Here is a 12,501-nt window from a genome sequence, read left to right as displayed (position 1 = left end):
AGCATCTTTTGAGAATATGTCCTGGAGTGGTATAGGTGGATGCTCAGGTAACACTATGTCCAGTTTTCTGGGGAAATGCCAAATTGTTTCCAAAGTGGTCTTACCAGCTTGCAATCCCACTAGCAAATGGAGGAGTGTTCCTCTTGATCCACTCCCTTGCCAAAATCTGGTGTCACCTGAGTTTTTGGTCTTAGTCATTCTCACGAGTGTAAGGTAGAATATCAGCATAAAATTGATTTGTATTTTCCTGTTGAGTATAGGCTTTTGAAGTAGGATCTGATATATTTTTTTTAATTTCCTACGTTTCTATTCTTATCTCTCCATTTTCATTTCTGATTTTGTTAATTTGGATACTGATTCTGAGTGCTCTAGTTAGTTTGGCTAAGGGTTTAGCTATGTTGTTGATTTTCTGAAAGAAACTGCCTAGTTTTGTTGATTCTTTGTAAAGTTCTTTTTGTTTCTACTTGGATGACTTCAGCCCTGAGTTTGATTATTTCCTGCAGTCTACCCCTCTTATATGTATTTGCTTCTTTTTTTGGTTTGTTTGTTTGTTTGTTTGTTTGTTTTTGAGATTTCAGATGTGCTGCTGAGCTGCATTCTGTGATCGCTCCAATGTCTTTATGAAGGCACTCAGAGTTATGTGTTTTCCTCTTAGCACAGATTTCGTTGGGTCCCGTAATTTTGGGTATGTTGTACCTATATTTTTATTAAATTCTTTAAAAATTCTTTAATTTATTTCTTTAATTTTTTTCCCTGAACAAGTTATCATTGAGTAGAGAGTTGTTCAGCTTCTATGTGCATATGGGCATTCTGTTTTTTTGTTGTTATTGACCAGCCTTAGTCCATGGTGGTTTGATAAAATGCCTGGAACTGTTTCAATCTTCTTGCATCAGTTGAAGCTTATTTTGTGTCCAATTGTATGGTCATTTTTGGAGAAGGTATCTTGAGTTGCTGAAAAGAAGGTATATTCTTACCAGTTGGAACATCTTCTGGATATATGCCCAGGAGAGGTATTGCTGGATCCTCCGGTAGTACTATGTTCAATTGTCTGAGGAACTGCCAGACTGATTTCCCGAGTGGCTGTACAAGCTTGCAATCCCACCAACAATGGAAGAGTGTTCCTCTTTCTCCACATCCTCACCAGCATCTGCTGTCACCTGAATTTTTGATCTTAGCCATTCTGACTGGTGTGAGGTGGAACTAGTAAGAAGGACACATGCTCCACTATGTTCATAGCAGCCTTACTTATAATAGCCAGAAGCTGGAAAGAACCCAGATGCCCCTCAACAGAGGAATGGATACAGAAAATGTGGTACATTTATACAATGGAGTACTACTCAGCTATTAAAAAGAATGAATTTATGAAATTCCTAGGCAAATGGTTGGACCTGGAGGGCATCATCCTGAGTGAGGTAACACAATCACAAAAGATCCGAAACAGAAGATGACCTAGTCAGCCATCAGTGGAGAGAGAGGCCCTTTGGTCGTGCAAACTTTATATGCCTCAGTACAGGGGAATGCCAGGGCCAAGAAGTGGGAGTGAGTGGGTGGGGGAGTGGGTGGGGGAGCATATGGGGGACTTTTGGGATAGCATTGGAAATGTAAAAGAAATAAATACCCAATTAAAAAAAAAGAACTCACATGATATGTACTCACTGATAAGTGGATATTATCCCAGGTACTTAGAATGCCCAAGATATAAGATACAATTTGCGAAACTCATGAAACCCAAGAAGAATGAAGACCAAAGTGTGAACACTTTGCCCCTTCTTAGAATTGGAAGCAAAACACCCATGGAAGGAGTTACAGAGACAGTTTGGAGCTGTCCAAAGGACGGACCATTTAGAGACTGCCATATCCAGGGATCCATCCCATGATCAGCCTCCAAACGCTGACACCATTGCATACACTAGCAAGATTTTGCTGAAAGGACCCTGATATAGCTGTCTCTTTTGAGACTATGCAGGGGCCTAGCGAACACAGAAGTGGATACTCACAGTTAGGTATTGGATGGATCACAGGGCCCCCAATGGAGGAGCTAGAGAAAGTACCCAAGGAGCTAAAGGGATCTGCAACCCTATAGGTGGAACAACAATATGAAGTAACCAGTACCCCCCAGAGCTCATGTCTCTAGCTGCATATGTATCAGAAGATGACCTAGTTGGCCATCAGTGGAAAGAGAGGCCCATTGGTCGTGCAAACTTGATATGCCTCAGTATAGGGGAACGCCAGGACCAAGAAGTGGGAGTGAATGGGTGGGGGAGTGGGTGGGGGAGCATGTGGGGGACTTTTGGGATAGCACTCGAAATGTAAATGAAGAAAATACATAATTAAAAAAAATGATTGCTTTTAGGAAAAAGCAATTTAATAGGAAAAAAAGAAGGTATATTCTTTTGTTTTAGGATGAAATATTCTATAGATACCTCTTAAATTCATTTAGTTCATAACTTCTGTTAGTTTCACTGTGTCTCTGTCTGGTTTCTGTTTCTACGGTCTCTCCATTGATGGAAGTAGGGTGTTGAACTCTTCCATTATTATTGTGTGAGGTTCAATGTGTGATTTGTGCTGTACTAATGTTTCTCTTACAAATGTCAGTGCCCTTGCACTTGGAACATAGATGTTCAGAATTGAGAGTTCATCTTGGTGCATTTTTCCTTTCATGAATATGATGTGTCCTTTTGCATCATGTTTTGATAACTTTTGGTTAAAGGTCTATTATATTTGATATAAGAATTGCTACTCCAGCTTATTTCTTGGCACCATTTCCTTTAAAATTTTATTTTCCTGGCATTTGTTCTGAGGTAATGCTTGTCTTTCTCATTGAGCTATGTTCCCTGTATGCAGCAAAATGTTGAGTCCTGTTTACATATCTAATCTGTTAGTCTGTGTATTTTTACTGGGGAATTGATTCTATCAATGTTGAGAGATATAAAGGACCAATGATTGTTGCTTTTTGATTTTTGTTGTTAGAGTTGGAATTATGTTTGTGTGGTTCTCTTATTTTGGGTTTGTTATGAGAAGATCAATTTCTTACTTTTTCTTGTGTGCAGTTTCCCTCCTTGTGTTGGAGTTTTTCTTCTATTATCTTCTGTAGGGATGGATTAGTGAAAAGATATTTTTTAAATTTGGTGTTGTCATAGACTATCTCAGTTTGCCCATCTTTGGTATTTGAGAGTTTTGGTGGGTATAGTAGCCTAGGATGGCATTATTGTTGTCTTAGGATACATATGACATCTTCCCAAGATCTTATGGCTTTTAGAGCCTCTGTTGAGAAGTCTGGTGAAATTCTTAAAGGTCTGCCTTTATTTGTCAAGTGACCTTTTTCCCTTACTGCTTTTAATATTCTTTCTTTGTTTTGTGCCTTAGGTGTTTTGATTATGTGACAGGAAGAATTTCTTTTCTGGTCCAATCTATTTTGTGTTCTATAGGCTTTATTTACATTTATGGACATCTCCTTCTTTAAGTTAGAGAAATGTTTTCTTCTATAATTTTGATGAAGATATTTACTGGCTTTTTAAGTTGGGCATCCACACTCTCTTCTATTATTCTTAAGTATGGTCTTTTCATTGTGTCCTGGATTTCTTGGATGTTTTGATTTAGGAGCTTTATTCTATTTTTATTTTCTTTGACTGTTGTTTCATTGTCTTCTATGGTATCTTCTATGCCTGAGATTCTGTCTTCTACCTCTTGTATTGTTTTGTGATACTTGGATATTTGACTTGTGTCTTCCCTAGGTTTTACCATTTTCAGAGTTTTCTCTGTTTGTGATTTTTAAAAATTGTTTCTATTGCCATTTTTAGATCCTCAGTGGTTTTGTTCTGAAAATATAGAATACTTCACAATTTGTGTGTCATCATTGTGCATGGGCCATGCTAATCTTCACTGTATCATTCCAATTTTATTATAGTACTGCCACAGTGAGCATGAGAAGTCCTTTTTCTACCAGATAAGTTTGTGAACCCTAGGGTGGATTACTGAATTATAAGGAAAAGGAACATGCTCTTATAGAATTATGCCACAGTGAGTGTGTGAACCAATAACCTATGATGTTTTCTTTGTATATAATGATGTTAGAGAGTTCTACTAATGAGAAAATAAAACAAAATATCTGGGATTATATGTTTTACCATGCAATAAAGCAAATTTTTATTTTGAGCTTAAGTTTTATAGTATTTAAAGTTAAATCGATTGAATGTAATAATCAATACAATCTTTAAACTTTTATTTTAAAATTTTTATTAGATATTTTCTTCATTTACATTTCAAATGCTATCCCAAAAGTCCCACATACCCTTCGCCCCCACTCCCCTACCCACCCACTCCCAATCCTTGGCCCTGGTGTTCCCCTGTATTGGGGCATATAAAGTTTGCAAGACCAAGGGGCTTCTATTCCCAATGATGGCTGACTAGGTCATATTCTGCTACATATGAAGCTAGATACACGAGCTCTGGGGGGTACTGGTTAGTTCATATTTTTGTTCCACCCTTCAGCTCCTTGGGTACTTTCTCTAGCTCCTCCATTGGGGGGCCCTGTGTTCCATCGTAAAAATGACTGTGAGCCTCCACTTGTATATTGGCCAGGCTCTGGCATAGGCTCACAAAAGACAGCTATATCAGGGTCCATTCAGCAAAATCTTGCTTACATATGAAATAGTGTCTGCATTTGGTGGCTGATTATGGGATGGACCCTAGGGTGGGGCAGTCTCTGGATGGTCCATCCTTTCATCTTAGTTTCAAACTTTGTCTCTGTAAGTCCTACCATTGGTATTTTTTTTCCTATTCTAGATAGGAAAGAAGTATCCACACATTGGTCTTCCTTCTTCTCAATTTTATTGTGTTTTGCAAGTTGTATCTTGGGAATTCTAGGTTTCTGGGCTAATATCCACTTATCAGTGAGTGCATATCAAGTGACTTCTTTGTGATTGGGTTACCTCACTCAGGATGATAACCTCCAGATCCAGCCATCTGCCTAAAATTTTCATAAATTCATTGTTTTTAATAGCTGAGTAGTACTCCATTGTATAAATGTACGACATTTTCTGTATCCATTCCTCTGTTGTGGGATACCTGGGTTCTTTCCAGCTTCTGGCTATTATAAATAGGGCTTCTATGAATATAGTGGAACATGTGTCCCTATTACCAGTTGGAACATCTTCTGGGCAATTGCCCAGGAGTGGTATTTCTGGATCTTTCGGTAGTACTATGTCCAGTTTTCTGAGGAACCACCAGACTGATTTCCAGAGTGGTTGTACAAGCTTGCAATCCCACTAGCAATGGAGGAGTGTTCCTGCTTGCAATCCCACCAGCAATGGAGGAATGTTCCTTTTTCTCCAAATCCTCACCAGCATCTGCTTTCACCTGAATTTGGAACCTAGCCATTCTGACAGATGTGAGGTGGAATCTCAGGGTTGTTTTGATTTACATTTACCTAATGATTAAGGATGTTGAACATTTTTTCAAGTGCTTCTCAACCTTTCAGAATTCCTCAGTTGAGAGTTCTTTTTTAGCTCTGTACCCCATTTTTAATGGGGTTATTTGAATTTCTGAAGTTCAGCTTCTTGAGCTCTCTGTATATATTGGATATTAGTCCCGTATCAGATTTAGGATTGGTATAAATTGTTTCCCAACCAGTTGGTGGCCTTTTTGACAGTATCTTTTGCCTTACAGAAGCTTTGCAATTTTATGAGATCCCATTTGTTGATTCTTGATCTTACAGTGCAGGCCATTGCTGTTCTGTTTAGAAAATTTTCCCCTGTGCCCATATCTTCAAGGCTTTTCCCCACTTTCTCCTCTATGAATTTTAATGTCTCTGGTTTTATGTGGAGTTCTCTGATCCACTTACACTTGAGCTTTGTACAAGGATATCTTTTTCCACTGGATTGTTTTAGCTCCCTTGTCAAAGTTCAAGTGACCGTAGGTGTGTGGGTTCATTTCTGAGTCTTCAATTCCATTCCATTGATCTACTGTCTGTGGCTGTATGAGTTTCGTGCAGTTTTTATCACAATTGCTCTGTAGTACTGCTTGAGGTCAGGCATGGTGATTCCCCTAGATGTTCTTTTATTGTTGAGAATAGTTTTTGCTACCCTAGGTTTTTTGTTATTCCAGATGAATTTGCAAATTGCTTTTTCTAATTCCTTGAAGAATTGAGTTGGAATTTTGATGGGGATTTCATTGAATCTGTAGATTGCTTTCTGCAGGATAGCCATTTTTATTATATTAATTCTGCCAATCCATGAGCATGGGAGATCTTTCCATCTTTTGAGATCTTCTTCTATTTCTTTCTTCAGAGAATTGAAGTTCTTGTCATACAGATCTTTCACTTCCCTAGTTATAGTCACACCAAGGTATTTTATATATTTTTGTGACTATTGTGGAGGGTGTTGTTTTCTTAATTTCTTTCTCATTCTTTTTATTCTTTGTGTAGAGAAAGGCCACTGATTTGTTTGAGTTAATTTTATATCCAGCTACTGCACTGAAGCGTTTTATCAGGTTTAGTAGTTCTCTGGTGGAATTTTAGGTTCACTTATATATATTGTCATATCATCTGCAAAAAAATGATATTTTAACTTCTTCCTTTCCAAGTTATATCCCCTTGATCTCCTTTTGTTGTCCAATTGCTCTTGCTAGGACTTCAAGAACTATATTGAATAGGTAGGGAGAAGGTTGGCAAACTTGTCTATTCCTGATTTTAATGGGATTGCTTCCAACTTATCTCCATTTACTTTGATGTTGGGTACAGGTTTGTTGTAGATTGTTTTTATCATTTTTAGGGATGGGCCTTGAATTCCTGATCTTCCCATGACCTTTATCATGAAGGGGTGTTGGATTTTGTCAAATGCTTTCTCAGCATCTAACAAGATGGTCATGTGATTTTTGTCTTTGAGTTTGTATATGTAGTGGATTTTTTGATGGATTTCCATATATTAAACCATCTCTACATCCCTGGGATGAAGCCTACTTGGTCATTATCGATGATCATTTTGATGTGTTCTTGTGTTCGGTTTGCAAGGATTTTATTGAGTATTTTTGCATCAATATTCATAAGGCAAATTGGTCTGAAGTTCTCTTTCTTTTTTGGATCTTTGTGTGGTTTAGGTATCAGAGAAATTGTGGCCTTATAGAATAAATTGAGTACCTTCTGTTTCTAGTTTGTGGAATAGTTTGAGGAGAGTTGGAATTAGGTCTTCTTTGAAGGTCTGATAGAACTCTTCACTAAACACATCTGGTCCTAAATTTTGTTGTTGTTGTTGTTGTTGTTTTTTTTTTTTTGTGTGTGTGTGTTGTTTGGTAGGGAGACTCTTAATGACTGCTTCTATTTTTTAGGGGAAATGGGACTGTTAAGATCATTAATATGATTTAACTTTGGTACCTGGTATCTGTCTAGAAAATTGTCCACTTCATCCACGTTTTCCAGTATTGTTGAGTATAGCCTTTTAAAATAGGATATGACGATATTTTGGATTTCCTCATGATCTGTTGTTATGTCTCCTTTTTCATTTCTGATTTTGTTAATTAGGATATTGTCCTTGTGTCCTCTAGTTATTCTGGCTAAGGGTTCAACTATTTTTTTTTTCTCACAAAACTAGCTCCTGTTTTAGTTGATTCTTTGAATAGTTCTTTTTGTTTCCACTAGGGTGGTTTTTGCCCTAAGTTTGATTATTTCCTGCGTTCTACTCCTCTTGGGTTAATTTGCTTCCTTTCGTTCTATAGCTTCTAGGTGTACTGTCAGACTGCTAGTGTATACTCTCTCTAGTTTCTTTTGGGGGGCACTCAGGGCTATGGGTTTTCCTCTTAGGAATGCTTTCATTGTGTCCCATAAGTTTAGGGATGTTGTGACTTCATTTTCATTAAACTTTATAAAGGTCTTTAATTTCTTTCTTTATTTCTTTCTTTACCAATGTATCATTGAGTAGAGTGTTGTTCTGATTCCAAGTGAATGTTGGCTTTCTATTGTTTATGTTGTTATTGAAGATCAGCCTTAGTCCATGGTGATCTGATAGGAGGCATGGGATAATTTCAATATTTCTATATCTGTTAAGGCCTGTTTTGTGACCGTTTATATGATCAATTTTGGAGGAGGTACCATGAGATGCTGACAAGAAGGTATATCCTTTTCTCTTAGGACAAAATGTTTTATAGATATCTGTTAAATCCAGTTGTTTCATACCTTCTGTTAGTGTCCATGTGTCTTTGTTTAGTTTCTATTTCCAGGATCTGTCCATTGGTGAGAGCAGGGTGTTGAAATCTCCCACTATTATTGTGTGAGGTGCAATGTGTGCTTTGAGCTTTAATATAGTTTCTTTAATGAATGTGGCTGCCTTGGATTTGGAGCATAGATATTTAGAATTGAGAGTTCATCTTGGTAGATTTTACCTTTGATGAGTATGATGTGCCCCTCCTTGCCTTTTTTGATAACTTTGGGTTTTAAGTCAATTTTATTCGATATTAGTATGGCTACTCCAGCTTTTCTCTTCAGGCCATTTGCTTGGAAAATTGTTTTCCAGCTTTTTACTGTGAAGTAGTTTCTTTCTTTGTCCCTAACGTGAGCTTCCTGTAAACAGCAAAATGTAGGGTCCTGTTTGTGTAGCCATTCTGTTAGTGTATGTCTTTTGGCATTACAGATTACGGTGTTGAATACATAGAGAATATGTTCCAAGTAGATTGATTTAAATGGATCAATTCTGATTTTTTTTATAATTTATTCTAATTGCTCTATTGAGATTCTCTTCCAACCAGTAATGAAACCACACAATCATTTATGTAAACTAAGAACTCATTCATTTTTGCTTTTTATAGAATTAAAATTTTCTATATTACTAGAGTCTACAGTCTCCTTTCTTTCTTTATTTTAAATATTTATTTATTTATTTACTTATTTATTTATTTATTTATTTGATGTATGTGGGTACATTTTTACAGACAGTTGTGAACCTGCATGTGGTTGTTGTGAATTGAATTTTTAGGACCTCTGCTTCCTCGCTCCGGCCCAAAGATTTATTCATTATTATACATAAGTATATTCACTATAGCTGACTTCAGATGTCCCAGAAGAGGTCATCAGATCTCATAACAGGTGGTTGTGGGCCACCATGTGGTTGCAGGGATTTGAACTCAGGTCCTTCAGAAAAGCAGTCAGTGTTCTTGTCAGCTGAACCATCTCACCAGCCCCATCTCTCTTCTTTCTTTTGGATAGTATTTGACTATAATTGTGGATAGTATAACTAGTAAGCATATATATACCATGGAAGCTGTTACTACTTCAATTAGAGTTAATAGTTATTGACTTAATATTTTAATTCTATCATTTGCAAAATGTAAGGATCTTGTTCTCTGGTAAATTGGTTTTCATACTGATATTTGCTGAAATTCTCGTGCTTTTTATGAACTTATCAATCTTCAGTTATATATTTTATTCTATTTCCTGTAGTACAACCCCTTTATTTCAATAGGGATTCTCTTGTGTATATTTCTATTTTCTTCACCAGTTGTTTCCTCCTTCCTCCTTTCCTCTTCTCCCTTCCTTTCATTTTCATGTTTATTTACTTTATCCCATTCCATAAAGAAAAGATTTTTTTTTTTTTACTTTCTATGCAGCAAACATGGAAGGCTCCATAAGTCCAGCATTCTTGTAGCCTCGTCTAATTACATGCTGCTCTATTCCACTAAAATGTAGATCTCCTGATCCTACCTCAAATTTGGATGTGTGTAAAGTGAAACAGGAATAAAAATGTAAGATGCCTTCTCTAAAGTTAATTCCTTGTTTTCCATATTCTACTTCACTAGCTAAAGTGTTTCTACTCGAATTTTTGCTGAAGATTCACTTCCCTGCCTTTGAGATACTAGTATATGCTCAATGACTCAACTAGGGAAGTCAAAGGTTTTGGAAGAAGAGAAATATGACATGAATAGAGGAAGTTTTTCATTAAATTAATTTGGCATGTGTATTCAAACTCTTAATTTGATAGAGTATACAACAAGATAAGCACATGATATGATTGCAGTTTTCAGATAGAATTGTATTAATCTGTCATTTGCAGACAGTGAACCATGTGACTTCCATATTGGAAACAGGTTGGTCAGTATATTAGTCAGGGTTCTCTAGAATCATAGAACTTATGGGTAGTCTTTATATAGTAAGGGAATTTGTTGATGATTTGCAGTCTGTAGTCCAATTCCTCCCAACAATGGTCAGCAGCAGCTGTAAGTGGAAGTCCAAGGATCTAGCAGTTGCTCAGTCCCACAAGGCAAGCAGGTGAAGAAGAGAGAGTGAATCTTCCTTCTTCCAATGTCCTTATGTAGGTCTCCAGCAGAAGGTGTGGCCAAGATTAAAGGTGTGTGATACCAGCCGGAATCTGGGATTTGCTCTGTCCTAGATGACCTTGAACTCAGTGATCTCCTTACCTTAGTCTCCTGGGATTCATATCCACTATGCCTGGAGATCTCTGTGCCAAGATCCAGGTCAGAAATTTGTACCTCCCAGCCTCAAGATCAGGATCACAGGTGAGCCTTCCAGTTCTGGATTGTAGTTCTTTCCAGATATAATCAAGTTCACAACCAAGAATGCCACTACAGTCAGTTAGCTCCTTCCTCCAACTGTGTGCCTCAGCAAGTATTTCCCAGCAATCATGCAAGGAAGCAGGGTTGAGAGCAGCAGGGGCTGTGAATATGATCTGTTTGAGACTAAGGAGGAGGGACTGGTAGTGGGTCATGAGGGTATTAGTTAACCATTTGTCTGTGGGCTGCTTAACCAAGCTCTTTACCACATGGGAGGTTGTGATTGACAGGTTCTGTCCCATAGTCAGCTTATCTGAGTCTTTTACTATACCTGCTACAACTGCCACCATAAGGAGGCAGAGTGGCCTGCTGGATGCTACTGGGTCAAGTTTCTTTGAGATGTAGGCTACTAGCTTTTTCCAAGGGCCCATTATCTTTGTTACCACTCCCTTTGTAATCCTGTTGCTCTCCACCTCAAACTGTTGGACGGGTTTTGTGATCCAGGAAGTCTAAGTGCTAGAGCTAACACCAGAGCTAACTTGATTGTGTCAAAAGCAGTTTGCTTTTCCCTTCCCAATGGAATGCTTGGTTGTTTTTGGTCAGAGGAAATCACCTGGAACTTTATTTAAATTTCAGTATCCACACTGTCTTATCTGGCATTGTAATATCCAAAATGAATTCAAGACTACCCAGTACTTTCCCCCTTCCAAAAGGACTTTCCAAACTGTATTAGCAGGCCAAGTGCAGAGCTATATAAAGAAGCTGGCTGACTAAACAAATGTAAAAACATAGTTTTAGTGGTCAAAATGATTAAGCCTGAAACTGACAAAATAATATTAGCTGTCCTCAGAGAAATAACCATAACAAAAATAATAGTTCTCAGAAGAATTCTCCTGCCCCTCGCCCCACACTGAATTCTGAGAAAGATCACAAACCACCCTAATCTTGTGGATAGCTGTGACGTTAATAGCTGTGATGTTAATAGTTGACCCATAAGTTCAAAATGTAGTATTGCTTAGCTGATCAAATCATAATAACCCACCATGGGGGCAGGCAAAGAGAGTCACTAGGCTAGAGGTAGTCACTATACAAACCAACCGATGCCTAAAATGGTTACTTGCTACACCATTGAAAATAAGCCAGCTACCCTGTTGCTCATCTTTCCCTTACAAAGGTATAAAAAGTTCTCTACTCTGGCCTGCATGCTGAGAAGGTCCCCAACATGTTGGATCAATAAAATCCTCATGCAGTTTGCAGTGATGGTGATCTCTGTGGTCTTTATGAGTGAGGGTCTTTTGACAAACTCCAACATTTGGTACATTGGCCAGGAAGACCCTGCTCAGGGGGGCACAGACATCATGCATTGGAGGTAAAGTGGGATGCCTGTCTGTGTGTCTGTGTGTCTGTTTATGTCTGTCTGTCTGTCTGTCTGTCTTGTTCACATGTGTGTCCTCTGCTAGACCACCTTCTGGTTTTGGTTTGTCTGGTTTCAGGTCTGGTTTTGGTCCTGGGGAGGGGGGGCGACCAGTACTCAGGTTCTAGGTGCCTTCTCATGAAGAGGGGCCCATCTGGGTGAGCACTGTGACAGGCAGATGTGCTGGAAAGTCAAAGGCCATGAGACTCAGAGGACTCTCTGGTCTCCTGCTGGGAGAAAGACCCTAAAACGTTCTCTGTCTCCATCTGGGCTGGGAGAAAGACCCTGAGAGGGTCTCTCTCTCCATTTGGGCAGGAGAAGTAATTATCCCTGGCCATCTGATTCCGTTTTTATTCTGTGGTGGTTGCCTGAAAGATGGTTTCTGTGTGTCTTGTGTGTTTCTCTGTGTTAAGATTGGTTTTGTTTCTGTGGGATTACTGTACTGCGTTATCTCGACGGTTTTTGTTATGTGTCTTGTGTCTCTTTGTGTTCAGACTTGGACTTGTTTTGAGTTATGGCCTCTGGGTAAAGCCTAAGAATCCTGTCAGACCCTGTTGCTGACCTCTTCCTTCCAGATCCTCAGCACCCCTGCC

The 12,501-nt window shown here is 38.4% G+C and overlaps 1 pseudogene; it reads right to left on the bottom strand.

Moving 5' to 3' along the window:
• Positions 1–3,820: 3,820 nt before the first annotated feature.
• On the bottom strand, positions 3,821–3,920 carry Gm22686 (annotated as a pseudogene).
• Positions 3,921–12,501: the final 8,581 nt, after the last annotated feature.

This window comes from Mus musculus, chromosome X (genome assembly GCF_000001635.26).
Source record: "Mus musculus strain C57BL/6J chromosome X, GRCm38.p6 C57BL/6J".
Lineage (NCBI taxonomy): Eukaryota > Metazoa > Chordata > Mammalia > Rodentia > Muridae > Mus > Mus musculus.
The sequence above is the reverse complement of the archived record's forward strand: the minus strand, read 5'-3'. Positions and strand labels throughout refer to the sequence as shown.